The 22,891-nt window shown below is 38.4% G+C and overlaps 1 pseudogene; it reads left to right on the forward strand.

Annotated features, from left to right (window-relative positions):
* Window positions 1-12,084, forward strand: part of LOC108705294 — a 225,650-nt pseudogene extending 213,566 nt beyond the window's left edge.
* Window positions 12,085-22,891: the final 10,807 nt, after the last annotated feature.

A 22,891-nucleotide genomic window follows, 5' to 3' on the forward strand; every position in this document is an offset into this window, starting at 1 on the left:
TACTGCCTCATTGAGCAGAGATTTCCGATCACTAAGTACTGCACGTTCATATGCTTTTTTCAGAGTTTCTATACTGTATCCCCGAATAGCTAATCGATCCCATAAATCCATTGCCGCACTCTGGAAGGCATCCCAAGTGGAGCAAATCCTCCTCAATCTGAGGAATTGTCCAATCGGGATGCCCTCGAGAAGAGGTTCTGGATGACAACTACTTCGTAGTAAAAGAGAATTTCTACTTATCGGCTTCCTATAGACATTTTGTCCTAACTTTACCATCCTCTTGTAAGAACAAAACATCCAAGAATTCTATACATTTATCATTCACTTTGTATGTGAACTGTATACCACAATCATTATTATTGCAAAATGCTACAAAATCATGTACTTGTTCTATGTCACCTTTCCAGATAACAATCAGGTCATCGATAAATCTATAATATTGTACTATATGCCCACTCCAAACAGATCCATCGCCAAAGATGTGGCACTTTTCAATCCATCCCATGAATAAATTTGCATATGAGGGCGCAAACCGCGCCCCCATTGCAGTACCACACCTCTGAAGATAGAACTGCCCATCATACATGAAATAGTTATGACTCAAAAGGTATTGTACTGACTCCATAATGAATTCATTTTGCTCTCTAGAATATAGGTTTGAATATTCCAACCAAAAGTAAAGGGCCCGTAGTCCTAAATGATGCTCAATGGACGAGTACAGAGCCGTAACATCTAAGGTCACCCATATCATGTCATCTTTCCATATCACATCCTGCAATTTGTTAATAACGTCTCCACTATCTTTTATATAAGAGTCCAAATTCACAACTATTGGTTGGAGTAACTTATCCACATACTCCCCTAATTTCTCATTAAGAGATCCATTACCAGCAAGCAAAAAGCATCCAGATGTTATCATATGTCTCCAAGTCATTCTGCAACATGTGGCTAAGTTTTTCTTTAGTAACTAAATGTATTATCTTAGTTTTCGAAATCATCAAAGGTAGATTACTTATATCCTATTACAAGTATAGGACCCATTATCCAGAATGCTCCGGACCTGGGGTTTTCCAGACGATGGACCTTTCTGTAATTTGGTTCTTCATACCTTAAGTCTACTAGAAAATCATGTAAACGTTAAATAAACCCAATAGGCTGGTTTTGCTTTCAGTAAGGATTAATTATATCTTAGTTGTGTTCAAGTTACTGTTTTATTATTACAGAGAAAAAGGAAAAAAAATCTGGATTATTTGGGAGATGGTCTTTCTGTAATTCAGAGCTTTCTAGATGATAGGTTTCCGAATAAGCGATCCCATACCTGTACTAGCAATAATCCTGCAATAAGCCTGGCTTCCATGAGAATATATTGACTCCGTTTATATGCTACAATAGGGTCTTTCCTAAAATAAACATTCAGTATTCTGAAGCTAAGTCTGTCAACCGAATCCCACTATTTACTGTAGATACAGTTTTACATTCCCTCCATACAAATACATTTTCAAAAAGCTTTTTGTGAGTTGTAGTCCAGCAATATCTGGCCACTCAACGGTTAAGATGCAGTGCACATCCTCTGGATGAAATATGCGGATTTATATGAATATATGAGGATTTGGGGATTAATGACTTAGTTCAGAAGGGACATAACATACTGGAAGAGTTATAGGTTGGCACTTGAATTCTTCATCTCTTGCTTTTATTAGGGACTGCATTGTCAACAATGTCCCGGATCACTTTTCTTTACATTCAGTTTGGCACACAGGTGTTATTATTACCTAAACTGGGTAGTAGCCCATGACCATTCACCATGGTGTGTCACCAGAACATTCCAAAGAAAGCTGCAAGGATAAAATGTAGACAAATAATGCACATCGCTTCCCCTATATACTTCGAATTTTTTATATAGCTTCCCACTGACATTGAGTAAGATATTACTTACAATATCAACCTTCTCTCTCTCTCTCTCTCTCTCTCTCTCTCTCTTTCTATATATATATATATATATATATATATATATATATATATATATATATATACATACATATCTATATACATACACTGTATATATACATCAACTGTATCTGTAACTACCATAACGACTGTCCACTGCAGGATTATGAAGGTGTTCCTAAAGAAATGATCAGTGAATTAGATAGGAAGAGTGAAGATAACAACATAATTTAATATCAAGTTTTGTTCCTGTAGGGCTGCTGTCTGTCCCCTGTTATGAGTTTCCAGAGACAAGCGAAAAGACAACTTGTGTGTTGAACAGTGAGATGCCTAATAAGCTATAGAGACAGCCCTCGGAGGAAGGCATCTTGTTTGGGGGATTGTTTAGATTCTTTATGTCTTTATTTTATCCCCTCAAGAAATCAGGGATCGACAAAAAGCAGCAATGTTATTGCTTCTATTGCCTGAACAGTGGGAAAAAATAATAAAAAAAAGTTTCAGGGGTCCCTTGTAGCAATAGATTTATTTGCTGCAATAAGAGAGACAAAAGCTAGTTTTGTGGCTACAGTCGCAGGAATCTACATGGTCTTAGAGACATCTGCAGCCAGAGAGACGCCATACCAGAGTAACAAGTTCCGACTTCTTTATGTTGAGCGATATCATCACATTATTTTATATTTTACAGCTTTACTTTTGTTTTTCATGCTGGCCTTCATAGGTCTGAGTATCAGTGTAGCAAATAACAGAATCTTTTTTTGCTTGAAACAGTGAGTACAGATGCAATATGTTGCTTTACATCAGAGTGATGAGCAAATGGATTCATCTATATGCAGTCTCTATACCTCAAAATGCAGGAAAATGGCATTTGTTGCACTTGGGCAGTATTTACAAACATGTGCAGATCCAGTCCCCTGGAGTTTAGGTATTCTGGTGTTGTGCATGTAGTCTGGTTACTGCTCTTGGGTGAGTGTCCGCTTGCTTGAGGGCAAGTGAGCCTAGACTTTTGGTGCCATGAAATTCTTAGTGCCAAAAGGATTTTAAATGGAGGCCAAGCTTCTCCTGACCCTGCTGCAGTCTGGTGTCTCTAAGTGCTGAAGTATCTCCATGGTACCATTGAAGAAAGCCTAGGAATCACCAAGAGAAAATCTGTGAAAACCAGTATCTTAGAGCTTTACCTAAATGCTGGAGCCCACATATATGAGATATATCATGTGATAAGGTGAAGAAGGTTCTCTTGTATTGTTGTCTGTAGCCATCAATGTTCTTGTGCACTAGACACAAAGGGGAGGCAATCATCAACCCTAAGCCAATTGTCCTAAATAAAACAGAAAGGAAGATGCTCCCCTTAAATAAATTGCAACAAGACTTTTACAGCTGCATTTTGGGAAAACAACTCAAAAAGTAGGCTACTTCTTTGAGATGTTTTTTTTTTTCTTTAAATAAATTTACTTTTTAACTGCATCAACTCCTCTGTGATGGTCCGGTTTGTGCCAGCCTGTGCTTTAATAAAGTAAGTGCCTCTAACCTCCCCTAAGCTAAAGGTCTGGGGAATGACCATCTCACCCCTGATAATGTTGGTGCGTTAACCATTGTTACTATTTATGAAAAAACTAGATACCTCTTTAATACTGTATATGTACCAGTTGGCACTAAGGGGTTGAATTGAAATGGGTCCCATGTTGGTTAAAAATGTAAATGCAAGTACCCCCTCATAGCAAGTATTCTTGTTTGCAGAAATAATGAAACAACCCATACCATACACCTTACAGTTAAAATTAATCTTTTAATCAAAATGTAATGAATATTAAAAAAATAAGATGGGTACAACAAAATATGTATGTAGCTAACTGAAACAAGTAGTTAGAAATAGAATCCATCAATACCCAAGCCCTTCAAAGCCAATAGAAGGTGCCTCAGCTAATGTGTGTTGTAAAAAAACTGACAATATTGGAATATTTCACTCAAATACAAACAAATGTAGAGTCCTGCATGGATTCGGGAACCCACTGAATATCCTCAAGGTGGTCGGGTCGGGGTTTTGGGCAAAAAGTTCTGATTAGGTTGTGGTTTGCACGGGTCTGCCCAAGTGAGCAGATTTGTAGAATATTTACCTACTTAGCAGAATATCCTCTTGTTGAGTCTCTTGACCCCATTCGATCTGCCACCCCTCATTCATGCCAAAACCCTTTTCTGAAGGAGGTGGTGAGAAAGGGTGGAAAATGAGATGGAAATTGTAAGGAGCAGATTTAAGGGTCGAATTTCAAATTTTAAAAACTTTGAAATTCGAATTTAAAAATACCAACCAAATTTTTTTTTTGCCCGAAAAGGGCCATTTTCGATCAAATTCGAATGTACGAATCTAAGTAATAGCACATGCGAATCCTACGATTCAAAGTTTTTCCCAAAAAAAAATCCATAGATTTTTCAAAGTCCACCAATTGACTCCAAGTAGGTTCTAGGAGGTCCCCTACAGGCTAAAACAGCAATTCGGCAGGTTTTAGATGGTGAATTGTCGAACTCAAATCAGTACATGATAAATTTCAAAATTCAAATTTTCAATTTTTTTTTCAAATTCACGAATTTGGACTATTCCCTTGTCAAAGTACACAAAATTTCGCTCAAAACTTTTTTAATTCGAATTTACACTTTGACCTTTGATAACCCCTATGTGTCAAACTGAGTGCATGTATGCTTGTACCTAAGTGCTAAATGTGTTTATATTTCCGTTATTTAATAAGCGATGGCAGTTTAGTTGCATAGGCTGAAGATAAAGAGAATATAGAAAGTTGTCTATCTTGTGAGAAACCAGGATTATCTTAACATTTTGTATTAACCTTGTTCTGTTGTCAAGGGCAGTACCAATGAGGACATCATAGCCTAAGGTTAATCTGCGGGCCAAACCATTTCTACCTGCTTAATGTAATGCAGCGAGAATGAGAAATACCTGTGTAATGTGCAGTAGATGTCAGAGCACTGGGTTTGGGAAATTTAGCTGTGAAAGCCACATGAATATGGATTTGTTCTCAAATATCTAGTGCTGGTTTTTAAAGAACAATAGTGATATTGTAATGTTGGTGCCTTTGGCTTTTTAGGAGGAACACAGCTCTCACTCTTCATTACCTAGACAGAGGTCCCTGAAGGGGTGGAAAAATATGTTATGCTATACCTTTATCTAAAATTCTACAACATTTTTGGTATAGAATAACCATGGTGTTCCTCATGTTTATTGATATCGTCTTATGTAAATGTACTTGTTTCTCTCTCTCTCACACACACACACATGATTCCATAGGAAACCATAATAGTCTGTCTGTGTGCTCCCTGGCTGGGACCAGTTCCTCACTTCTCTTAGGCTCACAGTATAATGCAACCCCTCCCTCAAATTGTTCCTTTAAGAAGTGATGGATTCTGGGACTTCAAATCCCTCAGTTTTTCATAGTAGGTGGTTCACAGATTCTCTAGAAAGCAGAGGGACTTCAACTTCCAGAATCCATCACCTGACAAAGGAACATGGTGAGGGAAAGGTTGCATTACATTGTGTAACAAAACCTGGTGGTCTAGTGGTGCGCGGATGCCCATCGCTCCTTTATAAGCTGCAGATGCACAAATGATGTATCCGGGTTTTGACGCGAGCCCTGTGCCTGACGTCATTGCGCTTGTCGCGACATTCAAATATTTATAAATTGTTCCTTGCCCGATGTATGTCTATTTTCAATAGTTCCTGGATTTGATTTATAGTCCGTGTATTGACCATTCTCTTGGATCCTGTTTCTGTACTGCGATGCTGTTGGTTCTGACCCCGTTTGGTGCCCTTAACATATTACACTATACAAAAAAGCAACCTCTACTGGGAACTTCATCCACATTCATTAGGAAAACATGCCATTAGGAAAACATGTAGACCCTGACTACATTCTTGACTCCTGATTTTGTACTGCTCTGCCTGTTTGGTATTAACTCGGCCTGTGCCTTGACCAAGTTCCTTGTTCCCTGTTTCTCTAGTTCTCATTTGGTTCCCTAGCCTGCCCAGAACTCTCTCCTTGGTCCTCTCTTATAACACCTGCCAGCATCCAAATAGAGGGGGGCTCCTCCCGATGCGAAAAGGGGGCTGTTATAGGCGGAAGCGTGAGCTGACTTTGAGGAATGCTGGAACACAGAAGTATCACTGCTTTTCAGTAATAAAAGGACGATCAAAGAGTTTATAATGTAGCGAGGAAAATTCTAATCTTGCAGCCTATAAATCCCCTGCATTAGTTCTGTGTCATTATCCAATAGCATATTTTATAAATGTTTAATATGAAAATGGCAACACTTTTGGAAACCTCTCCTATCTGCACAGCTTTGATTCTGATCTACCTAGTTATATCCTGTACCCCTTTTTAAACAGTCCATAGTCATTTTGTTCACATGAATTCTAGACTGTGTCAAGTAACAGTTAGAGTGTTTTATATATATATATATATATATATATATATATATATATATATATATATATATATATATATATTTATATTTATGTATTTATTTATGGGAACCCACAGCAAACCCTATACTAGGTTCACTCAGTCCCCCAAATCTCAGGGAACTTACTCTGTTTTGCACTTAGTGTTTTGCATTAGTTTTAGAGTACTGCGTTTATTTATCATGCATTCATCAACAAGCCCTACTGAGTGTTAGGGACAGATACAAGGACACACAGAAGGGAGCATATGACAAATGTTCACACAAAGGAACTCAGACTCTCAAGTGTTCATTGTCACTATACTCATGTCCAACTAAATAAAGAGATATGCTAATAAAGAATTTGTGATACTCTGTTGGTAACATGATTTTCTGTGTAAGATCCTGATATGATGTTACTAAATCCTTATTATTATTGTTGTGTGTGTAATGAGTGTTTCCTTCAGTGCTTACCTTGTCTAAATTGTCAGCCTATTACATTCTAACAGCTACTGATCACACTTTTTTGACCTACAAAAATAAACACTGTGTATTAATCTGAAATCTCATTCCCTTGAGTTAGAAGCAATGCATTTCTTCTGGGCAGCGGCAGGTTAAGATTTCAGCTTGAAGGTTATTAACTTGATGATCACAGGACTGGTAAACTTGACCCATAACAGTAAGCGCCGTCCATAAAATAACAAAGACACGTCTCCTTCGCTTTTCTTTGTGCAGAAATGTTCATCAGTGCAAACCACCTAAAGGTCACCCTAATAAACACAGGGTCAGTACTCAGCACATCAATGTAAATGCAGGGTGGAAAGCTTTTGTCTTTCTTTTGTATCTTAATGGCTGAGAGAAGAAATGAGTGACAGAGCCAGTAAGAAACAAGGCTAGCAGAGGATCTGGTGCTATTTCACACTATAAATGTATTATTTTTGTTAGCAAAGCCTCCAATTCACATTATCTTTGTAACATTTGCAGTAATTATAAGTGATTCATTTTAGATCTACCCCATCCTGCTGAATATATTTGTAGACCTGCTTGTGCGTTGGCTTGTATCTCTGTTTAATTCTTAAAAGCTTTCAACAATTAAATGAAATGGTTTCTAACTTAATTTGCTCTGTCATATCAATACATTACTAAGTGATTTGGACGTTCTAGATTGGCACTGAGATACGTAGCCTCTCACCTTAAGGTCACCAGTTCAAATCTGGCTCTCGGCAGGAATGACTGAAAATCATTAGCAATTTAAAGTTGTTTGGTGACCCCTAAGAAGGGCTTGGTCTTCACCGAGCTATTCCCACTGGTCTTTATTCCAAAGCCATCACCACATTTAGAAGCTTTAGTGGCTGTGGATTAAGGACCATTAGAACTGAAGTACCTTCTCACCTACTAAAATGTCTCCTTGGATAATGGGAACAGGACTTTTTGTTTGGCTGAGGGTTGGAATGCTCGATGTGCTCTAGTGTTGAAAATGTCACATGTAGGAAGAAAGATGGGATTGACATTTGTCTTTTGTTGTTTATGCGGCTTTTTCCTGTTTCCAATGGAGCATTTGCCTTGACTTGAAGTGCTGTGAATCTGAAAGGACTAAAAATGTAAGATATGTGGAATATTTCTGTTTGTGATTTATTAACTCCCTGCATTTTGTCGTCCAGGCACTACAGTCAGCTTTATGTCAATCCTTTTGGCATGTTTTCCAAATGAATGTGGATGAAGTTCCCAGTAGAGGTTGCTTTTTTGTGCAGTGTAATATGTTAAACACACCGTACAGCTCATTGAGCAGGGGGCTATTTTTCTGTTCTTGTTGCAAATGGCATAAACAAATACAAAAAGGGCCCTGTAATATTTTTATTTTTGTGCAATGCAAATTACTACAGCTATGGGATTTGATTTCTGGAAACCTGTTACCCATAGAGATCAGAATTATGGAAATGCCGTCTCCCATGAACTCCATTTTATCCAAATAATCCAAATTTTTGAAAATGATTTCCTTTTTCGCTGTAATAATAAAACAGTAGCTTGTACTTGATCCCAACTAAGATATAATTAATCTTTATTGGAAGCAAAACCATCCTATTGGGTTTATTGAATGTTTACATGATTTTATAGTAGACTGTAGGTATGAAGATCCAAATTACAGAAAGATCCATTATCTGGAAAACCCCAACTCTCGAGCATTCTGGATAACAGGTCCTATACATAGAATAAACAGTAAAAGGAAAACCACACACAAAGGTGCTTACATGCTGAAGGATTTTCCCTGTTAATCCACCCCACTGCATATCTGGTGCTGTATAAAATGAATGGAAAAGTTGTACCACACAAAATATGTATGTTAACCATAAATGTGTATATTCTAAAGTAGTGATCCCCAACCAATTGCTTGAGAGCAATATGTTGCTCACCAATCCCTTGGATTTTGCTCCAATTAGCCTCAAAGAAGTGCTTATTTCCTTTAATTCCAGGCTTGGAGGCAAGTTTTGGCTGCATAAAAAACAGGTCTACTGTCAAATAGAGCCTTCTATAGGCTTTTTTCATGCTTTTGTTGCTCCCCAACTCTTTTAACAACTGAATGTGGCTCACGGGTAAAATAGGATGGGGATCCCTGTTCTAAAGCGATAAGACATTTACACACTAAAACACAATCATTAAATACTAACTAACATCTGTATTTTACTAAAGGAAGTATAAGGAGAGGAAAGTGGATCTGTCTTTTTGTAAGGCTTATTTAACTTTTCTTATGACTATATGGTTGGTTTGGACCTAGAGGCCCATTTATCAAAGTCCTCCTCCTTATTTATTAATACACTTTTTTTATTTGAAAATTTTGTTTGCAGGAAAAAAAAAATCGTGAAAAATACGAATCATATGAATTTTTCGGATTTTCCACCCGATTTTGATTTTTGCCTGAAACCCCAAAATCTTCGGATTATTGCACGAAACCCAGCACAGATCAAAAAAATCTTTGGAACTTCCCCATTGACTTATGTAACCTCGGCAGGTCTGAGATGCCGGATTTTCAGATTCTGACTTTTTCCATCCTCAGGGTATAAAATAAATAGCAAAAAAAAAATTCCCACTAAAAATTCATTTTTTATCCTAAAAAACGAATTTTTCGGGCTTTTGGCATTCGGAGTTTAGTAAATAACCCCCTTATTGTGCCAAGCTTAGGTCTCCTGATCTGAATGAAAAGATCTTCTAAAGCAAACACAGAGTGATAGGGCACAGGCAATGAGAGTGAAGGATACACATCATGCTATCTATTTGATATTTATCATCTAAATATAGAAAATATCGGCAAAGCGTTGTTTAATATGATCTCATTCCTTTATGTTAGAAGTAACGGGCAGACAGGAACCAGTGCCATTGTCATTTTTGTCTTCTTCCGTGCATTGTGGCCACATTTCTCCCCTCTTCACCTCAACTCGGCTTGCGGTAACATCTTCATTGTTGTTCTTACCAGATTGTGATACTGTCACAAAACCGTTGCTAGGCAACAGATGGGGTTACCAAGACAGAGCGAATAGCTGAAGGGAAAGAGAAGTGTTGCACCGTTGTAGGGTAACCATAGCAATGACCTACTATTATGGGAAAAAAAGAATTAACGTTAGCAGTGTTAAAGTATGAAAAGTATGTAACGATTTGTATTGAGATGTAATGCATCGTGTGTATCGTGTGTACTATTTCATCTCTCTCTCTCAGTAGTCATTGCTGAGACATAGGCAGCCCATGATGGGCATCTTGTGGGTCTCGCTGCAAGAGCCGAGCAGTCATTGTGCCCATCCAACTCCCATTGAGCAGCCATCATGCTCTCATAAAGGGCTCCTGCAAATTAGCTGTGATTTCTGTGTGCACAAGATGAATAACTTAAAGGCTGCATTTCTAGCAGCACGTTGAAACCACTCAGACTGGGTGCTGTTTGCAGATGATTAAGGCGCTCAGACACATGCCTTGCAGACCTATGACCTATCCCCCCTTTGAATAAATTGGCTGTGGCAGATGAAGCAGGTGGTGAGATTCTCTTTCAGTGTTATGCCAGTTCTCCCAGTTTATGCATTTATAATTTAACTCCTTTAGTGGCCATGTGCTTTGTCAGAAGAGAAGGAGTTATAGGCGCCTTGAGTCGAATACAAAAAAAGATCAGCAAAATTCTCCAGTGCAGCTCTGGACTTGGGGGGGAAAAAACCTAAAAGAAAAAAAAAAGTGAATTCTCCTTCTGAGATGAGAAATAATAGCTTGTTAGCAGATGAGACTGTGACATACACAACCCGGCTCTGATTTGCTGGTGAGTAGTGTTCACAAACCAGATGCCATGTAGTGTGCGCAGTCATACACATAGCCGTATGGTGTGTGATGGTTTCTATCGCAATGTGTCATTTACTGTATAAAAGTGGCAGTTAGAGAGTGGAGAAAGAGCAGAATGTATGTGCGTGGGCTATTTGCACGGGGTATTCATTTGTGTCTGTGCATTTGACAGTATTGCTGAACAGCTGCATAACATTCTAGATTTCTAAACACACCCCAAACATATACTGTGCAGCCACGGGACTCTCCTTTATTTCTGCTCATTTGTACCTCTCATACGCACTGGGGATATGCAGCAGAAATTTCTACACATTTTTTGACCCCTTTTTTGTGGCCTTTTCCGGATAGAAAATTTGTTGGAGAAATAATCGTTGTCCTCTCAAATTCCTGTAAAGTTGAAATGGCAAAGTATCCTGCAGGATGTCTTTTCTTCTGATGTGGAGGCACTATATATCTCATACAGTTCACACTTATCTATGAAAAAAAGTTTGAGAATAGTTTAATAAAGTCAAAAGCAAAGGTTTTTTAAATCAGTGGGAATACTACATATATTTTCTGATGTACGTGCCAAAGCAATGAATATTTCCTGCCAGTTTAGCCTTCTGTTGCATCGCTTCCATGAGCAGGTTCGGCAGCACAAGTATGGGACCCGTTATCCAGAAACCTGTTATCCAGAAAGCTTCGAATTAGCTTCGGAAAGGCAGGAAGGGAAAGGAAGTCTTAAAAAGAGCTTACTGTATAGGAGAGTGCTCATTGGGGGTTAAAGACTTGGCTTGGCAAGGGACCCAGCTTCCTCACCACCTCTTTTTAACCCTTCCTCCTCCCAGGAACCGAGCGCCATGAGTTGACTCTTGGAAGAGTTTCCACTCCTCCTTTAAGTTCTTGGAGGAAGCCCTGAAAGCAAAGAACACAAAGATCAAGCCAACACCTACCAGGCGCTCTAACAGAATCAAACATGAAGATCTGTAAAATGCACCCTGCGGATGGGGGGACGTGACTGGGATCCTCCTTGAGCGCTCCATAAGCTTCGTCTTTCTCATCTGTCATTAGATTGTTTTCTTCCTAGAGCACAGGGTCATGATGTATACACTTAAATAGCGTTTTGCATTATTTCTAGATGAGTGCAGCTGTCAAAACAATATGGGGTCACTGGCTGTGCTTCCTGTGGACTGCTGCTTGGGTTTTGTGCCGCCCATCGGAGCACAGATTAAGGCTGACAGTTGCACTGGGCTGTACTGCATGGTGCAACCTAATTGCCCTTCCCTAGCCCTGCACTGAGCTGATACCAAAGTAGCTTTGCTTCTCCAGTGATAGAAGAAAACAGCAGGCACTCACAGATCAAACAAACAGGCTTGTAACAGAACTGAGAACTTTATTTAGGCCACAAAGTAGATAAATACATAGCCTTACGCATTTTGTGCTAGTGGGCACTTAATCATGGGCTGCGCTGGTCCTTATCCTGCTTAACTCCTACTGCTCCAAGCAGGACCCAATGTCTTCACCATATATCGAAGAAGAGTATTTTAACCTTAATTACCTCCTTTCATCATCTTCTCTCTTTCACAAGCATGATTACTTTGTGATTTGCTTTCTGACGTACATGTTACTACATCTTCAAGTGCAAATGGGGGGGTGCAGGCTCATTTTTGTGTATGGAGAAAAAAAAACATTCAAATTAACATTGTATTGTCATTTCTGTCCCCTGTTCACCCCGGAAAGAGATTTGAGCCCCATGAACATTATTTTACTTTTATGAAGTAAATCTCATGGGCATCTTACAACCAAATAGCCATGCATCGCCAGACCATCCAGCAGTGAAAATGTTAATGTTTTGGATCCAGGGTGGAACACTTTAACCAGTTAGCAGTCTCATCCCAGTGCATACTCATACTATTTGGGGGTTGCTTTTTCAACCGTACTTATACTGTTACTCTTTTTTTATTGCAAAAGAAAATGTCTATTTTAAGATAGGTAAGACAATGGCGGATACTTTTTTAAGACATAGATAGCTATATTAGCGCATTTCTGGTTTTTGCTTGGGCATCTCAAGGGTTTTTCTGGCACCCAAGCAGTTAAACCCGCTTAAATCATATCAGTGTTGCTTAGCCACTGAAAAAAAGGACTCGGGTCCATGTTAATAAGTCTATAAATATTTCATTATTTGTTTTTGTATCTCCACTGGTTTACGGCCACTGACCTCCATTTCCATGGGAAGTCAACCCTTAAAACAGCGAATCGTTTCTTGGACCTAAAATTATCAGTGGCAGAAAATCTGATTTTATCCTTAACCCTGTTGTTTTACAAACTGGTCCAAAAAGGCTTTTTACACTGATTAGCGTTAATTCAAAACAATTCTTGTGGTGATTCCTTGGGTGCTCCGCCTCTGGCACCCCTTATACATTCGATTTATAGTAGCAGTTGGAAACACTCACAAACGCAGCATAACTGCAATTAGGCTTTTTATTCCATTACCACACAACATGTTTCGGGCACCTGGCCCTTTCTCAAGTGTGAACATCAAATAGTGTAGAAAACATTTTTATAACACCACAGATGTAAACCCGCCCACCAATTACCAGGTGTATACCTTATTAACCCTTCAAGCGTTTTTCTTAGCTCAAATGGTTGTTAGATAAAAGTGTGCCGTAAATTTGTGTCCATTGTGTAACTTGTCCCAGTCCATATTATCCGTGTTTTCTTTTTTGCTTTTTCAACCATAACCTGAACTCCCAGCACAATTTCTACAAACTGTATTCCTGAAAGGACAATATAGAAAGCACTTTATCCAGTATTGGAGATTTGTGGATGACATCCTGGTAATATGGGGTGGAACAGAGAGGGAGTTTCAGGATATGATAGATTTAGCCAATCAGAAACATAAAACCATCAAATTTACTTGTGAGAGTTCGGCAACAGCAATCAATTTTTTAGATGTGAAAATTGAAGTGAGTAACAAACAATTAATAACTTCTATGTACTCCAAACCCACAGATCGCAATAAATTGTTAAACTCTGACAGCTTTCATAATCCAAATATAATAAAAGCAATACCCAAAAGTCAATATATAAGGGCACGAAGGATATCCTCAGATATGGATACATTCCAAAACGCTGCAAATACATTAACGAAGAAATTTCTCAATAAAGGGTATAAGAAAAATAAGCTTACATCTATAACTAGGGAGGTAACACAACTAGATAGAGAGGAATTGCTGAGATCAGAGAACAAAACTAAAAAAGAACGAGCCAGAATCCCCTTTGTATCCAAATATGGGAAACAGAGCAGAGCTATAGAGAAAATTATCAAAAACTATTGGCCAATTCTTGAGCAAGATGCCAAATATGGGCATCTTTTCCACACACCTCCCATGTTTTGTTACACACGAGGTCGCACTTTAAGGGACACATTATGCCCATCAGATAGTCAGGAAACAAAGAATAGCCGTTTTATAGGAAAACCAAAGAAAGGCTCATTCCCTTGCTTAAACTGCATTTGTTGTGCCTCAATTATAAAAGGTAATACAGTGAATCATCCAACTAAAGGCACAAAAATTAAATTGAAAGACTACACTACTTGTGATTCGAAATACGTAGTATACATGTTTAAATGTCCTTGCGGACTAGCGTACATAGGCCAAACCTCTCGAGCAGTTAAGGAAAGAATAAAAGAACACAGGGGAAACATTAGAAACTTTAAAACGGGAACTGCAACTGATACATGTGTGTCTAGACATTTCCATAACAAGGGACACAATGTTAGTCAACTAAAATGGATGAGTCTGGAGCAAATAAAAATGCCCAGCAGGGGCGGAGATATTAAAAAAATCTTGACCCAAAAGGAAGCCTATTGGATTAAAAAGATGAATACAATGGCTCCAATGGGAATGAATGACCATTGGAGTATCACACCATTCTTGGGATAATGAATTATGTAATTTCCTCCACAGATACTGAAAGGATGTTCCAGTATAAAATAGCAATGTACTAGAGACCAGCTAATGGTAAGATAAGTAAAAGTTATTAAAAGGAATAATATACATGTAACTCTCTAAGTGAATTTGTGGTAGGCTCAGTAGTGAAGCAGTACCATTTGATTGTATTGTGTGTAATACATGAATTTTTAATGGATTTTTATAAAAAATTTTACACTTTTAACTATTTACACTTTTTACAGTTTGTAGAAATTGTGCTGGGAGTTCAGGTTATGGTTGAAAAAGCAAAAAAGAAAACACGGATAATATGGACTGGGACAAGTTACACAATGGACACAAATTTACGGCACACTTTTATCTAACAACCATTTGAGCTAAGAAAAACGCTTGAAGGGTTAATAAGGTATATACCTGGTAATTGGTGGGCGGGTTTACATCTGTGGTGTTATAAAAATGTTTTCTACACTATTTGATGTTCACACTTGAGAAAGGGCCAGGTGCCCGAAACATGTTGTGTGGTAATGGAATAAAAAGCCTAATTGCAGTTATGCTGCGTTTGTGAGTGTTTCCAACTGCTACTATAAATCGTTTTACAAACTGGATTATTATCATTGTGGTGCAAATTTGGTGTTAAATGTAAAGCTTATTCCAGTAATGATCCAGACAGGAATTGTAAAGCTTGTTTCTAATGTATGTGCACGGCAGCCTTCTAATTTCTGCCTCTTTTTAAGATGAATCATTTGCTTTCCACATTACTGTCTGTTACCATTGCAAATGTATTTCACCTAGTTTATCTTTTTTTGCAAAACATGAACTTTTCTGATCTTTGTAGTATTCAGAGTCCAAATGAATGGTCACGTCGACTTTCCTTGGATTTTACAGTGCTGCTAAAGATGCTGTTTTTTTTTTTTATATAAGTTCTGGTTGAGAGGAAGAATTGGGGTGTGTCAGAACATCTATCTATGTGACAGATATACACATAAAATCATTGGTGAACCTTTTGATAACAATCCATGTAGCTGAGAGGACCTGCTGATGACTTCTTAAAGGAAAAGTAACACTAAGGCAACTTCGGGCGACTATGGAAAACACATTGGCGCGTGTGCTTTAGTGCAGGCGACTTTTCATTATAGCCTATGGGAAAACACGCTGAGGCAGTTCGGGGAGATTGTCACTCAGAAGATGAGGCGATTAGTCGCCAGGCGACAAAATCTCCCCGAATCTCCTCGTGATAACTAACCCTAAAAAACAAAAGTCTTTTAAAGTAATGATAATATAATGTAGTGTTGCCCTGCACTGGTAAAACTGGCTTGGTTGCTTCAGAAACTCAACTATAGTTTATCAATCTGCTATTTAGCCATGGGGGCAGCCATTCAAGCATATGATACACAGTAGACACATATAAGTTCTGTAGAATCCCATTGTATACTACAGAGCTTATCTGTTATTTGCTGGTGCTTGAATAGCTGCCCCCATGGCTACACAGCAGCTTGTTTATATAAATTATTCTAAAGCAAACACTAGTCTTACCAGTGCAGAGCAACACTACATTATATTAATACAACACTTGTACTGTATTTTTTGTGTTATGGTTTTGTAGTACCACAACTTGCCTCTGTAAAACCTTCTGTGCAAAACAGTAATAAAAGAAAACGGATTGTATCTACAGAAACAAGGTAATGGTTTTACAAGAATGAACTATTCCACTTACAATTCCCCCCTTTAATTTCCACAACAATGTCATCTGTATGAGGCACCAGCACCCAGTAGGCTTCGTTCTGTGGTTCCCTGGAACCTTGCTGTCTGGGACACTACTGAATCATGGAGCACCAAGCCAGCAAAACTATGAATTAATAAGATAAATAATGTTTGTGTGATCTGGTGTAGTGGAACTGATGTTGTCAATATGGAATTGTATAGCTTCCTTTATGAAGTACAGAAGGGAAACCAAAACCAGACTTGCTTCTAAATCTACATCTCTCAAAGATTGATTCTTAGTGGCCCATTTGCTTACAACAGAATTTTTATTTTTTTTCACGAATCTCGAAAAATTTGTAGTTATTCTAGATTTCTTAAAAGCTCTAAAAAAAATCTAAAAAAGATTAAGGGGCAGATTTACTAAGGGTTGAATTTCAAAGTACAAATTTGGCCATCGTATTAAAAAACCTTGAATTTGAATATTGAATTCAAAGTTTTTTCAACAAATTTGGCAATCCTGCGGTCAAATAAAAATCGTTCGATCGAACGATTAAATCTTTCGAATTGAACACTTCAACTTTTTTTAGCGATCGATCGAAGGATTTCTATTCGACCAAAAACTTAGAAAAGTGCTGTGGAAGGTCCCCATAGGCTAACATTGCACTCCAGTAGCTTTAATTTGGTGACGTTTTTTTATAGAGACAGTACTTAGATTATTGAATGGTCGAATAGTCGAACGATTTTTACTTCGAAACATTCGAATCGAAGTTGAATGGTCGAATATAGCCTATTCAATGGTCGAAGTACCCAAAAATTTACTTCGAAATTCGAACTTTTTGACATTCGAACCATTCACTCGAGCTTAGTAAATCTGCCCCTAATGGTAAAAAACACAAGAAACGCTAATGCAAAACTTTGCCATGTAAAACTAAAAAACTCTAATGCAAAACATTGCCACGTAAAACTTGATGAGATGCTACAGAAGTCAATGGGAGTTGTGCTGATCTTATTGGACCGCTTTAAATTCATTTCGGACTTTTTAGAGATTTTTTTTTCTCCACTAGAAATTGTCAGAAAAACTAAAATTTTTCGAGGTATTCGTTTTTTTTAGCACATCGTTCAGCTATTTTTTTGTTATACTTTTTATATTTGGATATTTTAATAAATTCAATGACAAGCACGTTTTAGAGTTTGTGAGTTTAGCCGTGGTTTTTAAAACCACTAAAATCCGGCCCTTGAGGCCCCCTATTCTCAGTCTGTCTGTTTCTGAATGACCATAAGAAGTATGGGATACGTTATCCAGAAACCCGTTATCCAGAAAGCTCTGAATTACAGAAAGACCATGTCCCATAGACTCCATTTTATCCAAATAATCCAAATATTTAAAAATGATTTCCTTTTTCTCTGTACTAATAAAACAGTATCTTGTACTTGATCCAAACTAAGATATAATTAATCCTTATTGGAAGCAAAACAGCCTATTGGGTTTATTTAATGTTTACATGATTTTCTAGTAGACTTAAGGTATGAAGATCCAAATTACGGAAAGATCTGTTATCCAAAAAATCCCAGGTACCTGGAGCCCTTCAGCCTGGTTATCTGCGTCTGGCCCTTTCCTACTCTCTGTCCTCCCTGCTCCTGACTGATTTGTGTGAATTTGCTTATGCTGAAATGTGTAGAGCACAGGAGATTTTTAGTGTATCTTCCAGTTTACACTTAATAAAATAAACCTTTGCTCTTGTAATACGGTGTTATATTTTCTTTCATCACTTTCCCGGCACAATATCTCATTTATGAAGACCTTGCTGTGGTTCCTCGGCCGCCAGACATTAATAAAACAGTACCCATGAGTGGGAGCCATGAATATAACAATATTTAAAACTAAGTTATCTTTGTGTTAGGGTTTCTCTGTCACATTCTGTAATATTCTCATCATCTTTTCTGCATTCTAATGTACAACAAAGGATTGCTTGTTGCTTCAGCGATTATATAAGACTTTCATGCATACATAAACACATCTCTCTCATCAATACTCAGTGTATCTGTCTGCAATTTTCGTCTTTTTAAGCGTATTTGTATATATGTATATACTGTGCTCTTAAAAGGCACTGAGCACCCAAGATTAGGGTCCTGCCTTTATGCTGATAGAAGTAAATTTGACATTGGATTATACCTCCAGGAACTTTGGGGCAGATTTACTAACTGGCGAATTTTCGCCAGCGTCCGTTTCGCACCAATCGCAACACTTGCACTCAGACTGCATCAATTTACTAATAAGCAGAGTTTCGTCTTTATGTTAAATATTGGTGCAAATACTTACAAATTCCACTTTTTAAAACACATGTCCAGTGAACCTTAATAAAGACAATAAATAATAATAAGTTAAAATAATTCCCTACACATGAGCCCACTGTAAAATTAATGTTCCATATGTTAGGATATGCCTGGAAAAAAATGGTTGCCCAAAAAACTTTTTGTGGCAATCACACTGAAAAAAGGAAAAGACGCCAGCATTTTTTGAATTTTGATGCATTTTTGGCTCACGGGATATGCAGGGGTGCTTCGCCAATGAGGCGAGTTGAGGCTGTCACCTCAGACGGCAGTGCCCCACTAGGTACCAGGGGCAGCAAAAATGCTGCTCCTGGTACTTTAAGAGAGAATTTCCGGCGGAGGGGCAAGGAGCGCCCCTGAGGATATGATGCAAGTGACTAAAGATTGAGGAAGATCTAGCAACTTTAATGCACTTCGCCTGGTCTGAGGTGGTGAAGGCAACTCTGGCGAAAGAGGTAACGTTCAGTAAAATCCAAATTTTAGTGAGTTTGCGGAGTAACGTCCGTTCGCCAGAGTGAAAAGTCGCCTGCCAATGGAGTGCAAATGACCGCTAGCGACAGTCCCGTTCACTACCAAATTGGCGCCTGCGCCTGTTAGTAAATTGGCAATGTCCCTATCGGGGACATTTCGCTCTTTAGTAAATCTACCCCTTTGTCTCTTTACCACTCACTTCATCTTGTATTTCATACCTTACACTGTACATACAGAGGGGGCAGATACATTATTCAAGATTCATTTAGGTCATTTAGGATTCATTGGGGCAAATTTACTAAAGTGCGAAGTGACTAACGCTGGCAAAAATGACTGTAGCTGTACTTCGCTCCCTAACGCCAGGCGAATTTGACCTTTGACGAATGGACGTAACTACGCAAATTCATTAAAATGTGGATTTTACTGAACGTTACCTCTTGCGCCAGACTTGCCTACGCCACCTCAGACCAAGTGAAGTGCAATAGAGTAGATAGGACTTCCTAAAAAAATAGTTGAAAATTTTTCTGAGTCCCAATAAACGCTGACGTCTTTTCCTTTTTTCAGGGTGATAGGCTGCAAAAGAGTGTAAAATATTTTTGGGTAACCGGCTTCCCCCCTACATTTCCTAACATATGACACATAAACTATACACTGGGCTCATGTGTAGGGCAATATAACAACTTTATTTTCTTTTATTAAGGTTTCCCGGGCTTGTGTAGTGTAATGTACTGTATTTGCTGCAACATATACATCCATTGAACTTTAACTTCCGCCCTATGCAAATTAGGCAACGCTAGAGTAACTTCGCTTCACTTGGCTCAGTAATGCTAGCGCAACTTCGCCAGCGTTCAGCGCCCTGGATGCAACTTCGGATTTTAGTGAATTAGCGTTGTCCTGGCGAATCTACGCCTGGGGAAGTGTTGCGCTACGTGCCCCATCGCTGGCGAATTTTCGGATTTTAGTGTATTTGTCCCATTGTCTCTACTTCTCATATTCTCCGTCTGTACCTGCTTTCACTTCTATGTCATTCTGGTTTTGCTTTTGTAGCTGTCCTTTGCTCATATTCTCCCTGACTTTGTGTTATGTGTGACTTGTGTTATGTGTCTACAATGAGAAACAGTTTACCGTCTCCATTAAAATATGCTATTGGGTCATCACAAAGTTCCAAGATCTGTATGAAAGTACAGGTATGGGATCCATTATCCAGAAACCCATTTTCCAGAAAGCTCTGAATTACGGAAAGGTCATCTCCCATAGACTCCATTATGATTAAATAATACAATTTTTTTAAAAATAACATCCCTTTTCTCTGTAATAATAAAACAGAACCTTGTATTTGATCCCAAATAAGATATAATTAATCCTTATTGGAAGCAAAACCAGGTTATTGGGTTTATTTTATGTTTACATGATTTTCTAGTAGACTTAAGGTATGAAGATCCAAATTATGTAAAGATTCGTTATCCAGAAAACCCCAGGTCCTGAGCATTCTGGATAACAGGTCCAATACCTGTACTGTGTCTGCAGTGTAGTGCCTTTATATGTTCATAGAACTCTTTGGTGACTTTCAATACCTTTAAAGGGGAACGCCACAAAAACATAACTTGAGCTTTTTGAAAAGTAAACATAATTTCAAGCAACTTTGCAATATACATCAATTAAAAAATATGCAGACTTTTCATGATTTTTAATGGTTTCTGACAGTTCCCTAAGCCTAGCCCGATGCTCTCCTGCTGTTCTGTCTGACTACTTTGCTGAGCTGGTTGACTACTGTTACTTTGTATCAACAGCCATCTGTCCTCAGCCTGCACCCTACGAACCCCACAATTCCCTGCACATGTGATTTCAATAAGGAATGGAACATCATAGTGCAATGCATTGTGGGTGATGTAGTTCCTGCATGCTGTCTGTAAGCTGTGGAGAAGTTGTTACAATTTGTAACATCAGTGTTTAGTCTCTCCTTCCCTGCCAGGATTTGAAATGATGCAGAAAGAGAAGAACTGTTAAACAGCTGGATTTCAGCATAGAAAATGGCATTTATTCATACTTTTTGAAGAAACAGGTAACTGTGATGGATATATTAGGGGTTTCTGTATTACGTGGGCCTCTTTATCAAATTTTAGTTTGGAAGCCGGAGTTCCCCTTTAAATTGTACAATGATGGAACATTATTTCCTAGATCTTCATGTCTTTAATTAACACTATAATCTGTGTCTCTGCCACCCCTTATACATTCATTACATCTCTTAGTACCTCCTGTGCTTCCGACTTTCATACTTTTTATAGGTCCGAGTTTACTAAGTATGCTAAGATTTGTTGCAGGAACTAATGGAACAGATTTGCATTACTATCATGAGAATACATTAACAGGAATGCAGTGTCTCATTTGTAGGGGCTTATTTGTTTAGTGGGTTAATTACACTAACTATTAGTTTTACTACAGGACCTGTTATCAAGAATGCGTGGAACCTGGGGTTCTCCAGATAAGGGATCTTTCATTAATTTGGATGTCCATTACCTTAAGTCTACTAGAAAATCATTTAAACATTAATTAATCCCAATAAGAATGACTTGGTCTTGGTTGATCCAGTACAAGGTACTGTTGTATTATTACAAAGAAAAAGGAAATATTTTTTTTTTACATGTGGATTATTTAATTAAAATAGAGTGTACAGTATGGGAGATAAGCATGCCGTAATTTGGAGCTTTTGGTTTAAGGATCATTAAACTCAATAATAAAGGGTAACTACAGATTGGCCAATCAGAGGAGGACGTTTTAGTGCTTGGTAGTGTATAACAGGAAGTCGTTTTTTTCTTTCACACTGCGACAGGGATGGTCATTTTGTATGAAAATTTCTGCCAGTTTATGTTTTGAGAGTGTTTTAATTTTCCATTAAAATGTAGCAAATGTTTTTTTGTGGCCCCTAAAACTTGAACATACTACTGCCTAAAAATCAGCAAAGTCTCTCTGACTCTCTTTGTCTGTCTCTTGTTTTGGCCATTCTCTCTTTTTATTTAGCTCATTTCAGGTCCGGACTGTGAAATAAAATAGGCCCTGCCATTTCAGGTACACAGAGGCCCAATCAGCCCAAACAGCCCCCACCAGCCCACTAAATACTGACTTTCTATGGCACCTTATAGCAGCCCCTCTGGCATTTGCCAGAACCCACACATTGCCAGTCCGGGCCTGGCTCATTTCCTTCTAAATCGTGTGTGTCTTTTATTTTTGTTTCATTCTTTGAACATCTCTGATATCCCAGCACTATCATTCAAGATATGTCTCGTTCTTACTCGCATTCTCTGCCTCTCAATCGCTCTTTGTGCTCACTCACTCTCTCTGCTTCTGTCTCTTCATTGGCACCGTGGGCAGTAGGCAGCCCTCACTCGCACCTTTTTCATTTTTAAAAAAATCTGCTCTACAATCAAAGCGAAAGCAAATAATAAAAGAAAAACTTTCTCTCAATTTTCTGTCTGAAGGTAAAACTAAATTAGGTGGATATTGTTGCTGTCCCCATAGGGAAATCTGCACAGAAATTTTAGTAGAAAGGTTGTGTATGTGAGCCTTTGTTTTGCTTGGAGCTGTTAAGGGATTTCTCTGGCTCGCTAGCTGTCCCTCACTCCTACCCCCTACACTCCAGCGTGCATACATTATGCCACCTAATCTGGTAGAGGGGGCAGCTTCCTTGCAAAGGGGACGTGTGTTCTGCAATCAGAAGTGGCTGAGGTTCTGAAAGGGAAATTTCGGCTGCTCCTCCACTGAGA

This window comes from Xenopus laevis, chromosome 1S, assembly GCF_017654675.1.
Source record: "Xenopus laevis strain J_2021 chromosome 1S, Xenopus_laevis_v10.1, whole genome shotgun sequence".
Taxonomy (NCBI): domain Eukaryota; kingdom Metazoa; phylum Chordata; class Amphibia; order Anura; family Pipidae; genus Xenopus; species Xenopus laevis.